This window comes from Chiloscyllium plagiosum, unplaced genomic scaffold (genome assembly GCF_037043375.1).
Source record: "Chiloscyllium plagiosum isolate Xiang-an unplaced genomic scaffold, Cpla_swu_hap1 HiC_scaffold_16, whole genome shotgun sequence".
Lineage (NCBI taxonomy): Eukaryota > Metazoa > Chordata > Chondrichthyes > Orectolobiformes > Hemiscylliidae > Chiloscyllium > Chiloscyllium plagiosum.
This window is the reverse complement of record NW_028270154.1, coordinates 28248761-28261286: the sequence shown is the minus strand read 5'-3', so window position 1 is coordinate 28261286 and position 12526 is coordinate 28248761. Positions and strand designations below refer to the sequence as shown.

General features: G+C 37.6%; 1 long non-coding RNA gene across 1 annotated transcript in view; it reads right to left on the bottom strand.

Annotated features, from left to right (window-relative positions):
- Positions 1-10490, bottom strand: part of LOC122556899 (uncharacterized) — a 157568-nt gene extending 147078 nt beyond the window's left edge. Inside the window, exons 1-2 of the long non-coding RNA XR_006313691.2 lie at positions 10374-10490; positions 2539-2644 (exon numbers count right to left, since the gene is read on the bottom strand). This is a non-coding gene — a long non-coding RNA (uncharacterized LOC122556899). The remainder of the gene's footprint in view (positions 1-2538; positions 2645-10373) is intronic.
- Between the last annotated feature and the right edge of the window lie 2036 nt (positions 10491-12526).

Sequence of the window (12526 nt, the reverse complement as noted above, 5' to 3'; positions counted from 1 at the left end):
AAGATCTTAAAATGTAGTAAACCCTCCAAGGTGTTTCAGAATAGCATTATTAGGCAAAATTTGTCACCGAACCTCAAAATTATACTCAAATAGGTAAGCAAAGACTTGATTCAAAAGTTAGGTCTTAGAGTGTCCTGAAGAAGGAAAAAGGGGAAGAGAGACTGGAAGGCTTAGCGAGGAAGTTCAAAGCTTTATGGCCAGGCAGTTGATAGGATGGCTGATTCCTGAAGAAGGGCTTATGCCCGAAACATGGATACTCCTGCTCCTTTGATGCTGCCTGACCTGCTGCGCTTTTCTAGCAACTCATTCTTAAGCTCTGATCTCCAACATCTGCAGTCCTCACTTTCTCCTGGCTGTCAATATTGGCAAGATGGCAATTGGGATTGCACAAGAGGCCAACACTTAAAGAAAGGTAAAAACTTCAGATAGCTACAGTCAAATGAGTTCTCTCAGGTACTAAAAAGGCAAGAAAAATGGCCAGCAAAAAAAACACACACCATCTCATGTTGAAAGCCTATCCTGGAGAAAAGATAAGCTACTTGCAAAAGAATCTTCTGACAGGAGTGAGGACATAGTCAACATGCAAGGAACTTATCTTACCAACCACTTCAGATGTCAAGTTCAGACTCTCAGCTCCCGACTCATTATCAGCAGAGACAACAAAGCAAAGAGCGCATCCCCTTATGTGAATTATAGTCTCGTTGTTTGATTTTGATCAAAGCCAAGAGGAAAATAAGATTAGTTTTCTTTATTAAATGTGCATAGAAATTTTGCCACAAACAAATCACTTTCCCAATCCCCAATGTCTGTCCACATAGCACAGGCACAAGTCTGGAATGTAATGGATTTTATTTGCACCTGTCTGGTTGAGTGCAAATTTAACAACCCTTAGGAAGGTCAAAATCATCCAAACTAGTCCACTTTATCACATGTAATCGACTACCTTCACCATCAGCGCACAGTGGCAGCAGCATGTACCATCTGCATTGCAGTAACTTGACAAGCCAGGTTCTAACTTCACAATCTCTACTATCTGGAAGGACAAGGGCAGCAGGTGTATGGAAACACATCTTCAGATTCCCCTCCTAGCCACACTCCACATGACTTAGAACTGTGTCGCTTTTCCTTTATTGCTATTGGGTTAAAAAAAAATCTGGATCACCCTTCTAAACAGCACTGTGGACGTACCAATGTTATGGGCTAAAGTGATTCAAAAAGATGGCTTCCCAATTAGAGATGAGCAATAAAAGCTGCCTTGGCAGAGCCACTTACATCCCATGATTAAATTTTTTAAAAATCTCCAAAGGCCAGCAAAATAAGCATAATTAGCAAAAGCTGCCAATGATGATTAATTCACTTAGGGACATAGCTTCTAATCTAATGTCTTTAAAACCAGCACAAAGGATTGTGGAAGCTCAATTTACCCTGAATGCAATTTATTTAAATTCCCAAAGGCTTTACATTTATATTGATTTTTGGATGACTTAGACCACAACAAACAACACAGCTAAACTGAAACTTCTGGCTTACTCTTCTCAAATCTCCACCAATTAAAACCTAAAAGTATGAGTCTCAAAACTTGTAATTGTTAAACTCCAGTGCCAGTGAGGTTGCTTAGCAATAAATAATACGAAGAGAATTGTTAAAAGCACACTTAACCTCCAATGACAAGACCTGAATTATCGCGGTGAGTTCAGTTTCATGATGACTGCACAAATGCTTTGCATCTTACAATTCATCAGGCAGACAATCATGTACAGTTTCTTTGAAGCTATGGGAGAACAGAGCAACATTACTGACAATTTTTGGATTCCCACATTTAAATGTATATTGGCCATTAGTATGAAGTAACTGTACCATTTGTCTTAAACAACATAAAGTGCCATTCGAATCAGCATTACTATGAAAGCAAAGTATGGGCCAAGTTGCAGAATGTGTCAATTATTTATGAGGTTTCCATTCAGCAAACACTATCTTATCTTTCTGAGAGTAAGTGTCCAAACTTCTGGCCCCAGGATAGGTGAGGTAAGGGACACCAGGGCATTTAATTTGCCAGGGAGGTAAAGTATCGAATTCCAGAAGCTTTCCCACCTCCACCAAAATTAGATTCTGGACTATGAGATCCATTGCTGACTGCCTCAGCTTGCTGTTCGTTGAGACTTCCCTTGGCCAATTAGTGAGCACTTACAGGCCTCAGCCTGTCACTGCTGGGATTGACAATCAGCTACAATCTGGTTTGCCTTCCCGGAGGGGAAATGTCAGGGAGATCTCGGTCATAGAGTAGCTGCTTAGAGCAAATCCATGCCCCCACCCCACAACCACCCTCACACTGCCCTTGTTTCCCAACCAATCTCGCCTCCTCCTTGCAAGCCCCATTCATAGAAACCACCCTTCCCTTACAAATCACCTATATTTGCCCTGGCTCATTGGACTCTGTGGTAGCTTTCCTGGCACCAAGGATGGCCTTCAGGTGGCACGGCCATAATTAAGAACTTCGTTGCTGATTAGCTGGAAGGTGGAGGCCTCTGAACCACCTACCTTGCAGAGGAACTGGTGGATCTTCATCAGAAAATGTAATATGGATTCCTGTAACTGGTAGATGAGACCCTTGCTGCTATGAGAAGGTTGCATCCAAAGATTCCAACTGGATGAGAGAAAGGATAAATAAAAAAATGTGAATAGTCATCAACTAACTTAGGCCTGTCAGTACTAGCAAATAAAACTTGTTAGGAAATGGAATGCTAAATCAGAAAGTTTCAGCAACATTTTAATTTCACCACTTTAACATTAATTGCATTAATTTAAGAGGTGGTAGGGAATTGATTTTTAACTGGCGATAGCTACGAACTGGAACGGAGTGAAATAGAAAACAAATTCTGATGGCCATCATGGCCTGGATTTGTACCAAGGATAAAGAATCTAGGCCAATGTTTTGTATTGTACCTGTCCTTATTAAATTGCTCAATAGATAATTAACTGGGCTTTGATGCAGATCTGAAAATGAGCCATTTCTTCATTAACTTGGAGAAATCCTGATATAAGTATAATCCCAATTCCAGCACAAAATACTTTTGTCAGGATTCAAGCCTGCTTAGATCCACATTATCAGACTCAAATTCAGAACTCAAATTGCAGTCTTTCATTAACTTCTGTCTTTGAGGTTGCAGTTCTCTTGTCTCAAACATTAGTGAGGTATAATTGTTTAGTGAGTAATTAAATTTCATTTTAATGACTGGAAAATCTGTTCCAGAATCTTTCTCACTGAACTGGGGTTACTTTGTTCACACTGAACCATTGGCAATACTGACAATGCAAATCAAACTGTAACCATGTCATCTGCATTACACACTGGAAAAGTGGCATGGAAAAGCATAAAGACAATTGAGAATTGAGAAGTCTTCTTTAAATTAACTCACTCCATGGTTTTAAATGGAAACAGAATAACACAATGGCCTCTTGTTCATATCTACATTTGTACATCTTTACAAGGAAATATCATCACATGAGTTGGAGAAAACTTATTTGGTAAAATAAATTTCCTTGGTGCTAATAACATGTAAACTCAGTTATGAAGAGTAATTTTATGAGTTTGCTAATTAAATCCAGTATAAATTCTTCCCTCACACATGTGTGCATACCTGAAAATAATTAAACAACTGTATGTGTATATACGAACATAGAGGTTTTTTTTGTTTAAAGCATAACATTTTTTAGTATAAAATGAGAGTCATTATACAAAGTAAGAAATACCTTATTATTAGTGTTATTGCCATGAAATAGTAGAAACTACTTCTGAACAGCACTGCGGATATATTTTTCAAAATTTATGGAAATAATAATATGAAATAGGAGATGCAAACCATGCTACCTTGGTGCATAGTTATTATGCATCATTTTTCTCTTATACGTGATGATTTTTTTTCTCTTTTAGAAACTCTCCCAGCAGTTCTTTGAAAAACAAATTATTAAAATAATTAGAAACTTTTGAATAAACATATTTTATACTCAGCATGGAGATTATATTTGTTAGGAAGAGACTTGTTGCGGTTGGCATACAGGAAATGAATGTAACTTTGAACCAGACAATGCTTTAAAATAAAAGGAAACTAAAAATGTGTTGTGAAATCATATTAGATATGAACATAGATAGCTGCATACCCACAGAGGGAGGAAAAAAATATATTATTGCAAAGTCTATATAAAAATAGGATAATATTAGAGTGTTGGAAAATGAATAACAATGACTTATAACTTGCTCACCAAGACTTTGGAATACCTTATTGTTCCAAACATACAGGAATGAAGTATATGCAAAAGTCTATGGAATTATTGTTTGCCACTTAGGAGAAGGAATATTACACATTTGCAGTTTGTAACCACATATTAGGATTGATACATAATGTCTTTGAAAATAAGCAATAGACTAGCTAGTTGGACACAATGAAGTATGGGTGTGGAAACAGTGTGAATGAGTAAAGTTTTACTTAAGAATTAAAAACTGAACATTTTGGTTTGAGCTATAGGAAGAGGCTGACTCTGATGGGGCTGTTTTCCCTGGAGCATCGGAGGCTGAATGGTGACTTTATAGAGGTTTATAAAATCATGAAGGGCATGGATAGGGTAAATGGACAAGTCTTTTCCCTAGAGTGGGGGAGTCCAGAACTAGACGGCATAAGTTTATGGTGAGAGGGGAAAGATTTAAAAGGGACTTAAGGGGCAGAGCATGGTGCGTGTATGGAATGGGCTGCCAGAGGAAGTGGTGGAGGCTGGTACAATTACAACATTTAAAAGGCATCTGGATGGGTATATGAATAGGAAGGGTTTAGAGGGATGTGGACCAACTGCTGGCAAATGGGACAAGATTAGTTTAGAATATCAGGTTGGCAAGGACGAGTTGGGCCAAAGAGTTTGTTTCTGTGCTGGACATCTCTATGACTCCACGGAAATACTCAACATATTTGTGAGGAGGAAAATACAATTATTTTTCAGAATAAAGGAAAGAAGAAATTTGATAGGATTTATACTGTTCAAAGGGGGGAGGTGGAGGAAGAATAAAAGAGAAGGGTTTTGAAAGGAAAAATTGTTGGAAAAATTAAATGTCAAAGATGTAGCAGAATAAAAGGTTATGGCAATGGTTATATTAAAGCAACAAATCATATTCTGGATCAGTGTTAATGGCAGAATAATAGTAGGGCCAAGTGCCATGGGGAAGCAATGAAGTGATAAGGTGATAGAGAAGTGGACAAGGGTGTCACAAAAGCAATTGTCCCTTCAGCATACTGACAGGAATGAGCAGAGGAAGCTCTGTTTGATGATGGCATCCTGCAAGAGGTCTCAAAGGATGATTCTTCAAATGTGAAGGCTGGTGTGCTGGAAATTGAGGATGAGAGAAAGCCTATTGTAGTTCTCAAAGACAAGGAAAGGGGTGAGAACATAAATGGGCCATACACACTTGAAGAGCTACCCATTCACAATGGGGCAGTGGGTAATTATGCGTTGGTGCTGTCATAGACTCATACAGCACAGAAACAAGCCCTCAGCCCACTGTGTCTATTGTTATGAAGGTGGAGAGGTATTGTACCTTTAAGAAAGTTGAAAAGATAGCAAGGACTTAGAGAAACACAGAGAGTCTGGAACAAGGTAAAAATGTAACACTTGATTGAAACATTTAGCAGTAGATGGGTTGCCATGAGACAAAAACAAATTCAAATTTGTCCGATCAGTTTAAATTATGCCTCTAGATACCGAAATCCAATCCAATTTGAATTTAGTATTTGATAATATTAAAACCAATGAAACGATCTGATGTTTTAGGGTATAAAACCAGATATTTTGACCAGTTAGAGAACTACCAAAAGACCAACAGATGTAGGCTGCTAGTTTAAGAGCTTTCTGAGAAGAACCTGTTTGTGGAAGGAGTTTGCACAGCAAAACATTGAACCGACCTGGAGAGAATCTACAGAGGAAAATCTACAAAGGAGACTCAGCAAAGCTAACTGATTTTGAAACATAATTATTTTTTTATAAATCTTAATCTAGACTTTTTATCCAATTAGTATTGCAGAGTGGGAGGTAAGAGAAAGGAGTTGTAAACAGATGTTGGTTTTAATATTCTCTGGTAGACTTAAAAAAAAGTTGTTAAGTTTTACTTTAAATAGTGACCTCTGGGATAGCTCTTTGCCTCTCGAATTTTAACAGTTTACAACAGGAGGTAAATCTTTTCTGTGTTGCTGGTTTAAATTAACAGAGGGGTTTACCCCGTGTCGTAACACTATGCTGATTAACAAACAAACAAACTATACGAATCCCATTTACCTGCATTTGGTCCATCGCCTACTGTGCCTTGACAATTTAAATACTCATCCAGGTGCTTCTTAAATGTTGCGAGGATATCTACCTCCACTACCATCTCAAGCAGCATGTTCCATATTTCTACCACCCTCTGGGTGAAAAAGGTTTTTCTTAGATCTCCTCTAAACCACTTACTCCTCATCTTAAACTTATCCCTTCTAGTCTTAAACATGTAAAGAAATTCCTGCAATCTATTCTGGTCAAGGTCTTATCCATGGGGTGGGAGAGTCCAGAACTAGATGGCATAGGTTTAAGGTGAGAGGGGAAAGATATAAAAGGGACCTAAGGGGCCACTTTTTCAAACTAGGGTGGTGCATGTATGGAATGAACTGTCGTAGGAAGTGGTGGAGGCTGGTACAATTACAATATTTTTAAAAACATCTGGATTGATAAATGAATAGTAAGGATTTCGAGGGTTATTGACCAAATACTGGCAAATGGGACTAGATTAATTTTGTATATCTAGTCTATTTTAGTATATCTATGGACAAGTTGGACCAAAGGGTCTGTTTCCGTGCTGTGCATCTCTATGACTCTATGACTATATTTCTGATCATTTTGTACACCTCAATCAGGTCCCCTCTCAGCCTCCTCTACTCCAGGGGGAAAAAAGCAGCCAAAATAGTGTGTCCTATAATTGAGAATTTCCATCCCAGGCAACATCCTTGTGAAACTCCTCTGCACCCTCTGCAGTACAATCACTTTTGGTTAGTTTTCAATCAGGACTGCACATGGCATTGCATGTGTGGCCTACCCAATCTTTTATAAAGTTGCAAAAAGATATTCTGCATCCCTGCTATTGAAGGCAAGTATCCTATATGCTTTCTTCACTACCTGTCTACCTGTGCTGACACCCTCAGGGATCTATGCACTTGTACACCAAGGTCTCTTTGCTCCTCAGTACTTCCTAGGGACGTACCATTCATTGTGTATCAGTAACACCAAAAATGTTTATGTCATCTGTAAGCTTACTAATTATATCTTCTGTATTCACATTCAAGTTGTGCATCATCTATTTCCACCTCCCTCCACTGCTTGGAAAACAACAGTAGAAACATGACATACAATGAGTTTGAGTAATGTGCTTTTTAGAAATAAAGCAATTCCTTCCTCAGTTCTTTATCTTCTCAGTTCAGTTCACAACCAAAAGGAAGGTAAAATAAAAAAAAGATGCAGCCTTTTTACAGGAGTCCATTCCATTCTACCAGCTTCTCCACTTCCATTGCATCTGTTGTAATGCGGTCACTATCTATAACAGGACTTCTGTTCTGTCATCCTGTTTTCTCAACTGAAATAAACAAGCACATTTTACCTCAGACTCAGGATGTCCAAAGAACCAAGAGGTCCTTCTTAGTGTTTGTGGGAAAGGAAGAAATAGCTGTTGAACCAAATTTCTGAGATTTAGTGTATTTTTATTTGGTTGCATTATTTATTATTCCATGTACTTTTATGTTATAAATACTACACTTTCATGGGGAATCAATATAAATGCTGTCTTTTCCATTTCTCTGTCCTTGCTTTCTAAGCAATTTATCCGTAAGATTTTCCAATCCCACACAAAGTGTCATGGGCCCAAAACGTTAAATTAATCTTTGTTTTTTTCCCTCCATAGGTAATGCCTGACCTGACAAATCTTTCCAGCATTTTCTTTTTTCAAAATTATTTTACTGTTGGTGAAGGCTTCCCAGTCTTAGCTCCATCAACTGTAAGTTATTGTCATGGTGATGAGCTGCAGGCTGGGACTAGAAAGGAAGAGGCATGTTTTTTCAAATTGCAAGAGATGTTCTTTGCATTTTTAAATGTATTTGTGCCCTGAATAGATTACCTACAGAATCATCTGAATGCCATCTTTCAGCTACAGCACAACATATTTCAGAGAGTAAAGATAATTTTTAGTAACATCTAGTTCTAGATTTCTTGTTCTTTTTAGTTGAATAACCATAAACCTAAAGATCACTTCCAAGTTAATTAAACCCACTTGTCAAGAGCTAATGCTTTAATATTCAATGTACTTGGTGTACCTACGTGAGGCGTTTTGAAGAACTTTGAATACATTGTTTAATGAATCCGTGTCTTCTGTGTGGAAACTTTCAGCTATTCAACAAAATCTGATTTACCTCTGTCAGGAAACCTTCAAATCCTCAATGCTGAAATTGCAGTTCTTTGAGCAGGTTGCATTATTTACTCTTGTGACAAGAGAAATGCATTCCAGCTTCCTGTTCAGTGGCTGTTTAAGCATAATTAGTAGAAGGTGACACAAATGATGTCAGTGATGTTTCAGTAATCATATGGATTCAAGATAGAACTTCAATAATTTAAAAATGGATACTGACTAGCCACTGAGTAGCTTTGGGCTGTTATGTATTGGTAGCTCATTTGTTTTCCAGTATTGTACTTTTTTGGCACTACTCTAGATTCAAATTGCAAAATAACCGATGGCCTTGAATTTGTCTCTTACAATATGACCTGGATATGTTGGTTATTATAGTAAAACCATTCTGAAGGAAACGTTCAGAAAGTTAAGTTTCAACCCAGTGTATGTCAAATGTTTGATACAATAAAGAAAAAGACTCTAACCTTCATTCGGAGACAAATCAGCGCAGATTATGATCTAATTTAATGTCAAACTAAGTACTGAATGATTGTATTCTTAAAACCAAGAAGAGATGAACCCAAGTTTTATCAACCGTCACTGACTTGTCAATTCTTCTACTATTTCAGTTTCAATAGTCTAAGATAAAAAGAATTAATACTCAGATGTGTACGGCATGATTTATTTCATATACTATGCCAACAATGCCTTAGCTGTTAACATTTGCAATTCTGAATTAAAGGATTTTTGGCTCACTTTCTGTTCCAGGATTTCACACTGGTCCTTCAGTGCAGAGCAGAAAGGTTGCAGTTAGAGCTGTGCTGACTCTCAAATGACATTTTACACTGAGGTGAAAATGTGTTGCTGGAAAAGCGCAGCAGGTCAGGCAGCATCCAGGGAACAGGAGAATCGACGTTTCGGGCATAATCCCTTGAAGAAGGGCTCATGCCCGAAACGTCGATTCTCCTGTTCCTTGGATGCTGCCTGACCTGCTGCGCTTTTCCAGCAACACATTTTCAGCTCTGATCTCCAGCATCTGCAGTCCTCACTTTCTCCTCATCTTACACTGAGGCCCAATCGCCATTCTCAGGTTGATGTAAAAGATTCTTTGTTGCTCTTTCAGGCTAAGGCAGTTGTGTTTGATGTCCTAGCCAGTCTCCATCGCACAATCAGCAGTATAAAAACAAATGATCTGGTCATGATCACATTGCTGTTTCTCAGAGTTTGCTACAAATTGATTAATCTCACACACAACAATGTATATCTTCATATTTACTTTCCTAGATGTAAAGTGCTTTGGATTTTCTGGTGATCATAAAAGATGCTATATGAATGCAAGTATTGCTCTCTTTTTATATGGACACACAGCAACTTTGAATATAACAGCCAATTTTTATCAAATGGATTAAAAGATTCAGACTTGTACTTAATAATAGCTTTACAAATGCTAGAATCATAATATCATGCCAAACAATGGAAACATTTGACACATAAGTACCATAAAGATGTCATCCGAAACAGTCGTTTCTATCTCCCCAAGATATATTAGCAAAAAACATTGAATAAGAATTGTTGGAGTGGCATTATTTCTGCATGGACATGTTGGGATCAATATGCTTATTAATTTATTAACATCATACAAGCAAACGAATATTAAAGTTACAGATTTATATAAAGAATTAAAAGTAAACATGTCATTCAATAGATCATGTTTTATTAATGTTACTTTGTGATCTGGAAATACTAACATTACTTGATCACAATCACATTATTAAGAGTGGGCCCTTCAGGTGCTGGAGTCTGTTGCAAAATTCAGGTGGATCATGGCATTTCTGCACCTTTATTCCATACTTTAATTTCCATTATATAACCTTTAATGTATTTTCTTAACAAAAAAAAATCAATTTCAGTTCTGATATTTTCCACTTACCTAATAGCAATACATTTTTGGAGAACAAACTTCAGTTTTACAATACCCGTTGTGTGAAGATGGGTTTCCTGACACCATCTCTGAATGGATCAGCCCCATTTTTAGGGTCCTGTCCTTGTTATTATCAGGACGAACATTTCAGCAGTGTATGCATGGTTACTCACTGCCACAGATAAAAATGCTGCTGGAATATGAACACCAGCCCATGATGCTGACACAAAGCATAAGCAGAAACATTTTCTGGGCTTCTAACAGAGGCGTTTTTTTTCTGTCCATCTTATCAATTCCTTAAATAATCTTAACGAGCTCTTGATTTTCTGTATACAAGGGATGACAAGTCTATGCAACCTGCCCTCATGATATAACCCTTTTCACTCTGGTATTCTCTTGCTGTCTGCTGGAGTGCATGATGAAAATAAATTCTGTGCTGATAGTGTCTCTCCTTAATTATTAAACTATAAAAAAACCTGCATTTATCTGACTCTCACACAATATCTCAGAAATGACCCAAAGTACTTCAGTGCAATGATTACTTCTTCATTGGCTTTATGAAGAACTGAAAGAGGTAAATACATTTGCAGGCCAAGGACAGATTCAAAAAATGGCATTCAAATTGCACTGGAATGTGAGCTTACATTATGTGCTCAAATTATGGATGGAGGATTTGACTGCTGTGGATCAACTGAGAATCATTTATGATTATATAAGAAACCTGAATATGAACTTGAATATTAGCTGAGAAACAATTGTAAAATAGGACACAGAACATTGCTAGTCTAAGAAGAAAAAGTGAGTACAAATATTTTAACTGCCCCATTAATCAGCAGTTAATAAATGGAAGTGATGCCTGACAAGATGCTATGTAATATACAGTTAACAGTTTACTCAAATCACATTGGTACATAGCAGCATATGTCTACAGTTTGAGAAACTGAGTCATAATACAAAGCTGAATTACAGAATTATTGATATGGTTAGCAGCACCCTCTGCTGGCACTACTTTTGAGACTATCAAAGCAAATTGGAAATGGGGGTCTGAATGAATGGTCTTTTTTTTACAGGACTACTTAACCTTAGCAAGCTTACAGGACATAGAGGAAACATATTGGAAGATTTAACAGAGTGTTGCAATGAATGTTTTGAGCTTTGTTCTTGTCAATATTAATCCCTCAATGAACACAATCTTAATGAATTAGAAATGGGAATTAGTGGGGAGTGGAAATCATTTCACCCAGAGGCTAGGGGCTAGAAGCATAAAACCTTATTACATTTAAAAAGTTAAGGAAATGTTTGAAATGCCATAACCTAATACAGCAAACTAAGATTTGAAAAGTAGAATTAGGCTAGGTAGACCTTATTTTGGTCAGTAAACCCATAATGGATCAAATGCCTTCCTTCCTTGCCATACATTTCTATGATTGCATTATAGTGACTCATTTACAAAGGTTTCAATTGAGAAAGGGAACATTGATTCACAAGTGTAAGGTTTAGTGTTAATCACAGTGATCAATCAAGGATGTTGGAACACAAAATTTAGTCTTATCAGGCTGAAGCCTTAAGGTGTTGTCTGACTATCCGCTCAATAAAAGGCCATGTACTTGCATTAGATTAGAAACAACTTGGGCAAGATTCTCAACTTGACGCAGGATCGAAAACTAACATTATAGATCAGGGCAACTATTATAGATCCTACCTGCATTTGATAAAAATACAAAATATTTTGTTAAGGCTGCACTGATTCATTGAAGAGGAGGAAATCAACTCAGCTACTCAGGATAAACTCTGAAATAAAAGGATCATCTAGAGAATGGAGGGCAATTCAGGTTGTGATTAGTTTATCACTGCCTCATCGAGCCAATTGAGAATTTGTCTCCTTTCAGTAATCGTTTGGATCATCACTGGTTGCTTCATCCGCTCTGCTCCAAGTGAATGTAGATAGAAGGTAGGTCCTGAGTCATTAGTGGATATCAATCCCACAGATTCAGTAGAATTTCTTCCCTGCTGTTATCAGACATTTGCGTGGACCTCTCAAATGTTAATTCTGATTTCTCTCTGCACCTTCCCTGCGGCTGTAAAACTGTATTCTACACTCTGTTCTGCTACTCTGATACGCTTTGTACCATACAATCTGCCTGGGTAGGTGGCACTGGGAA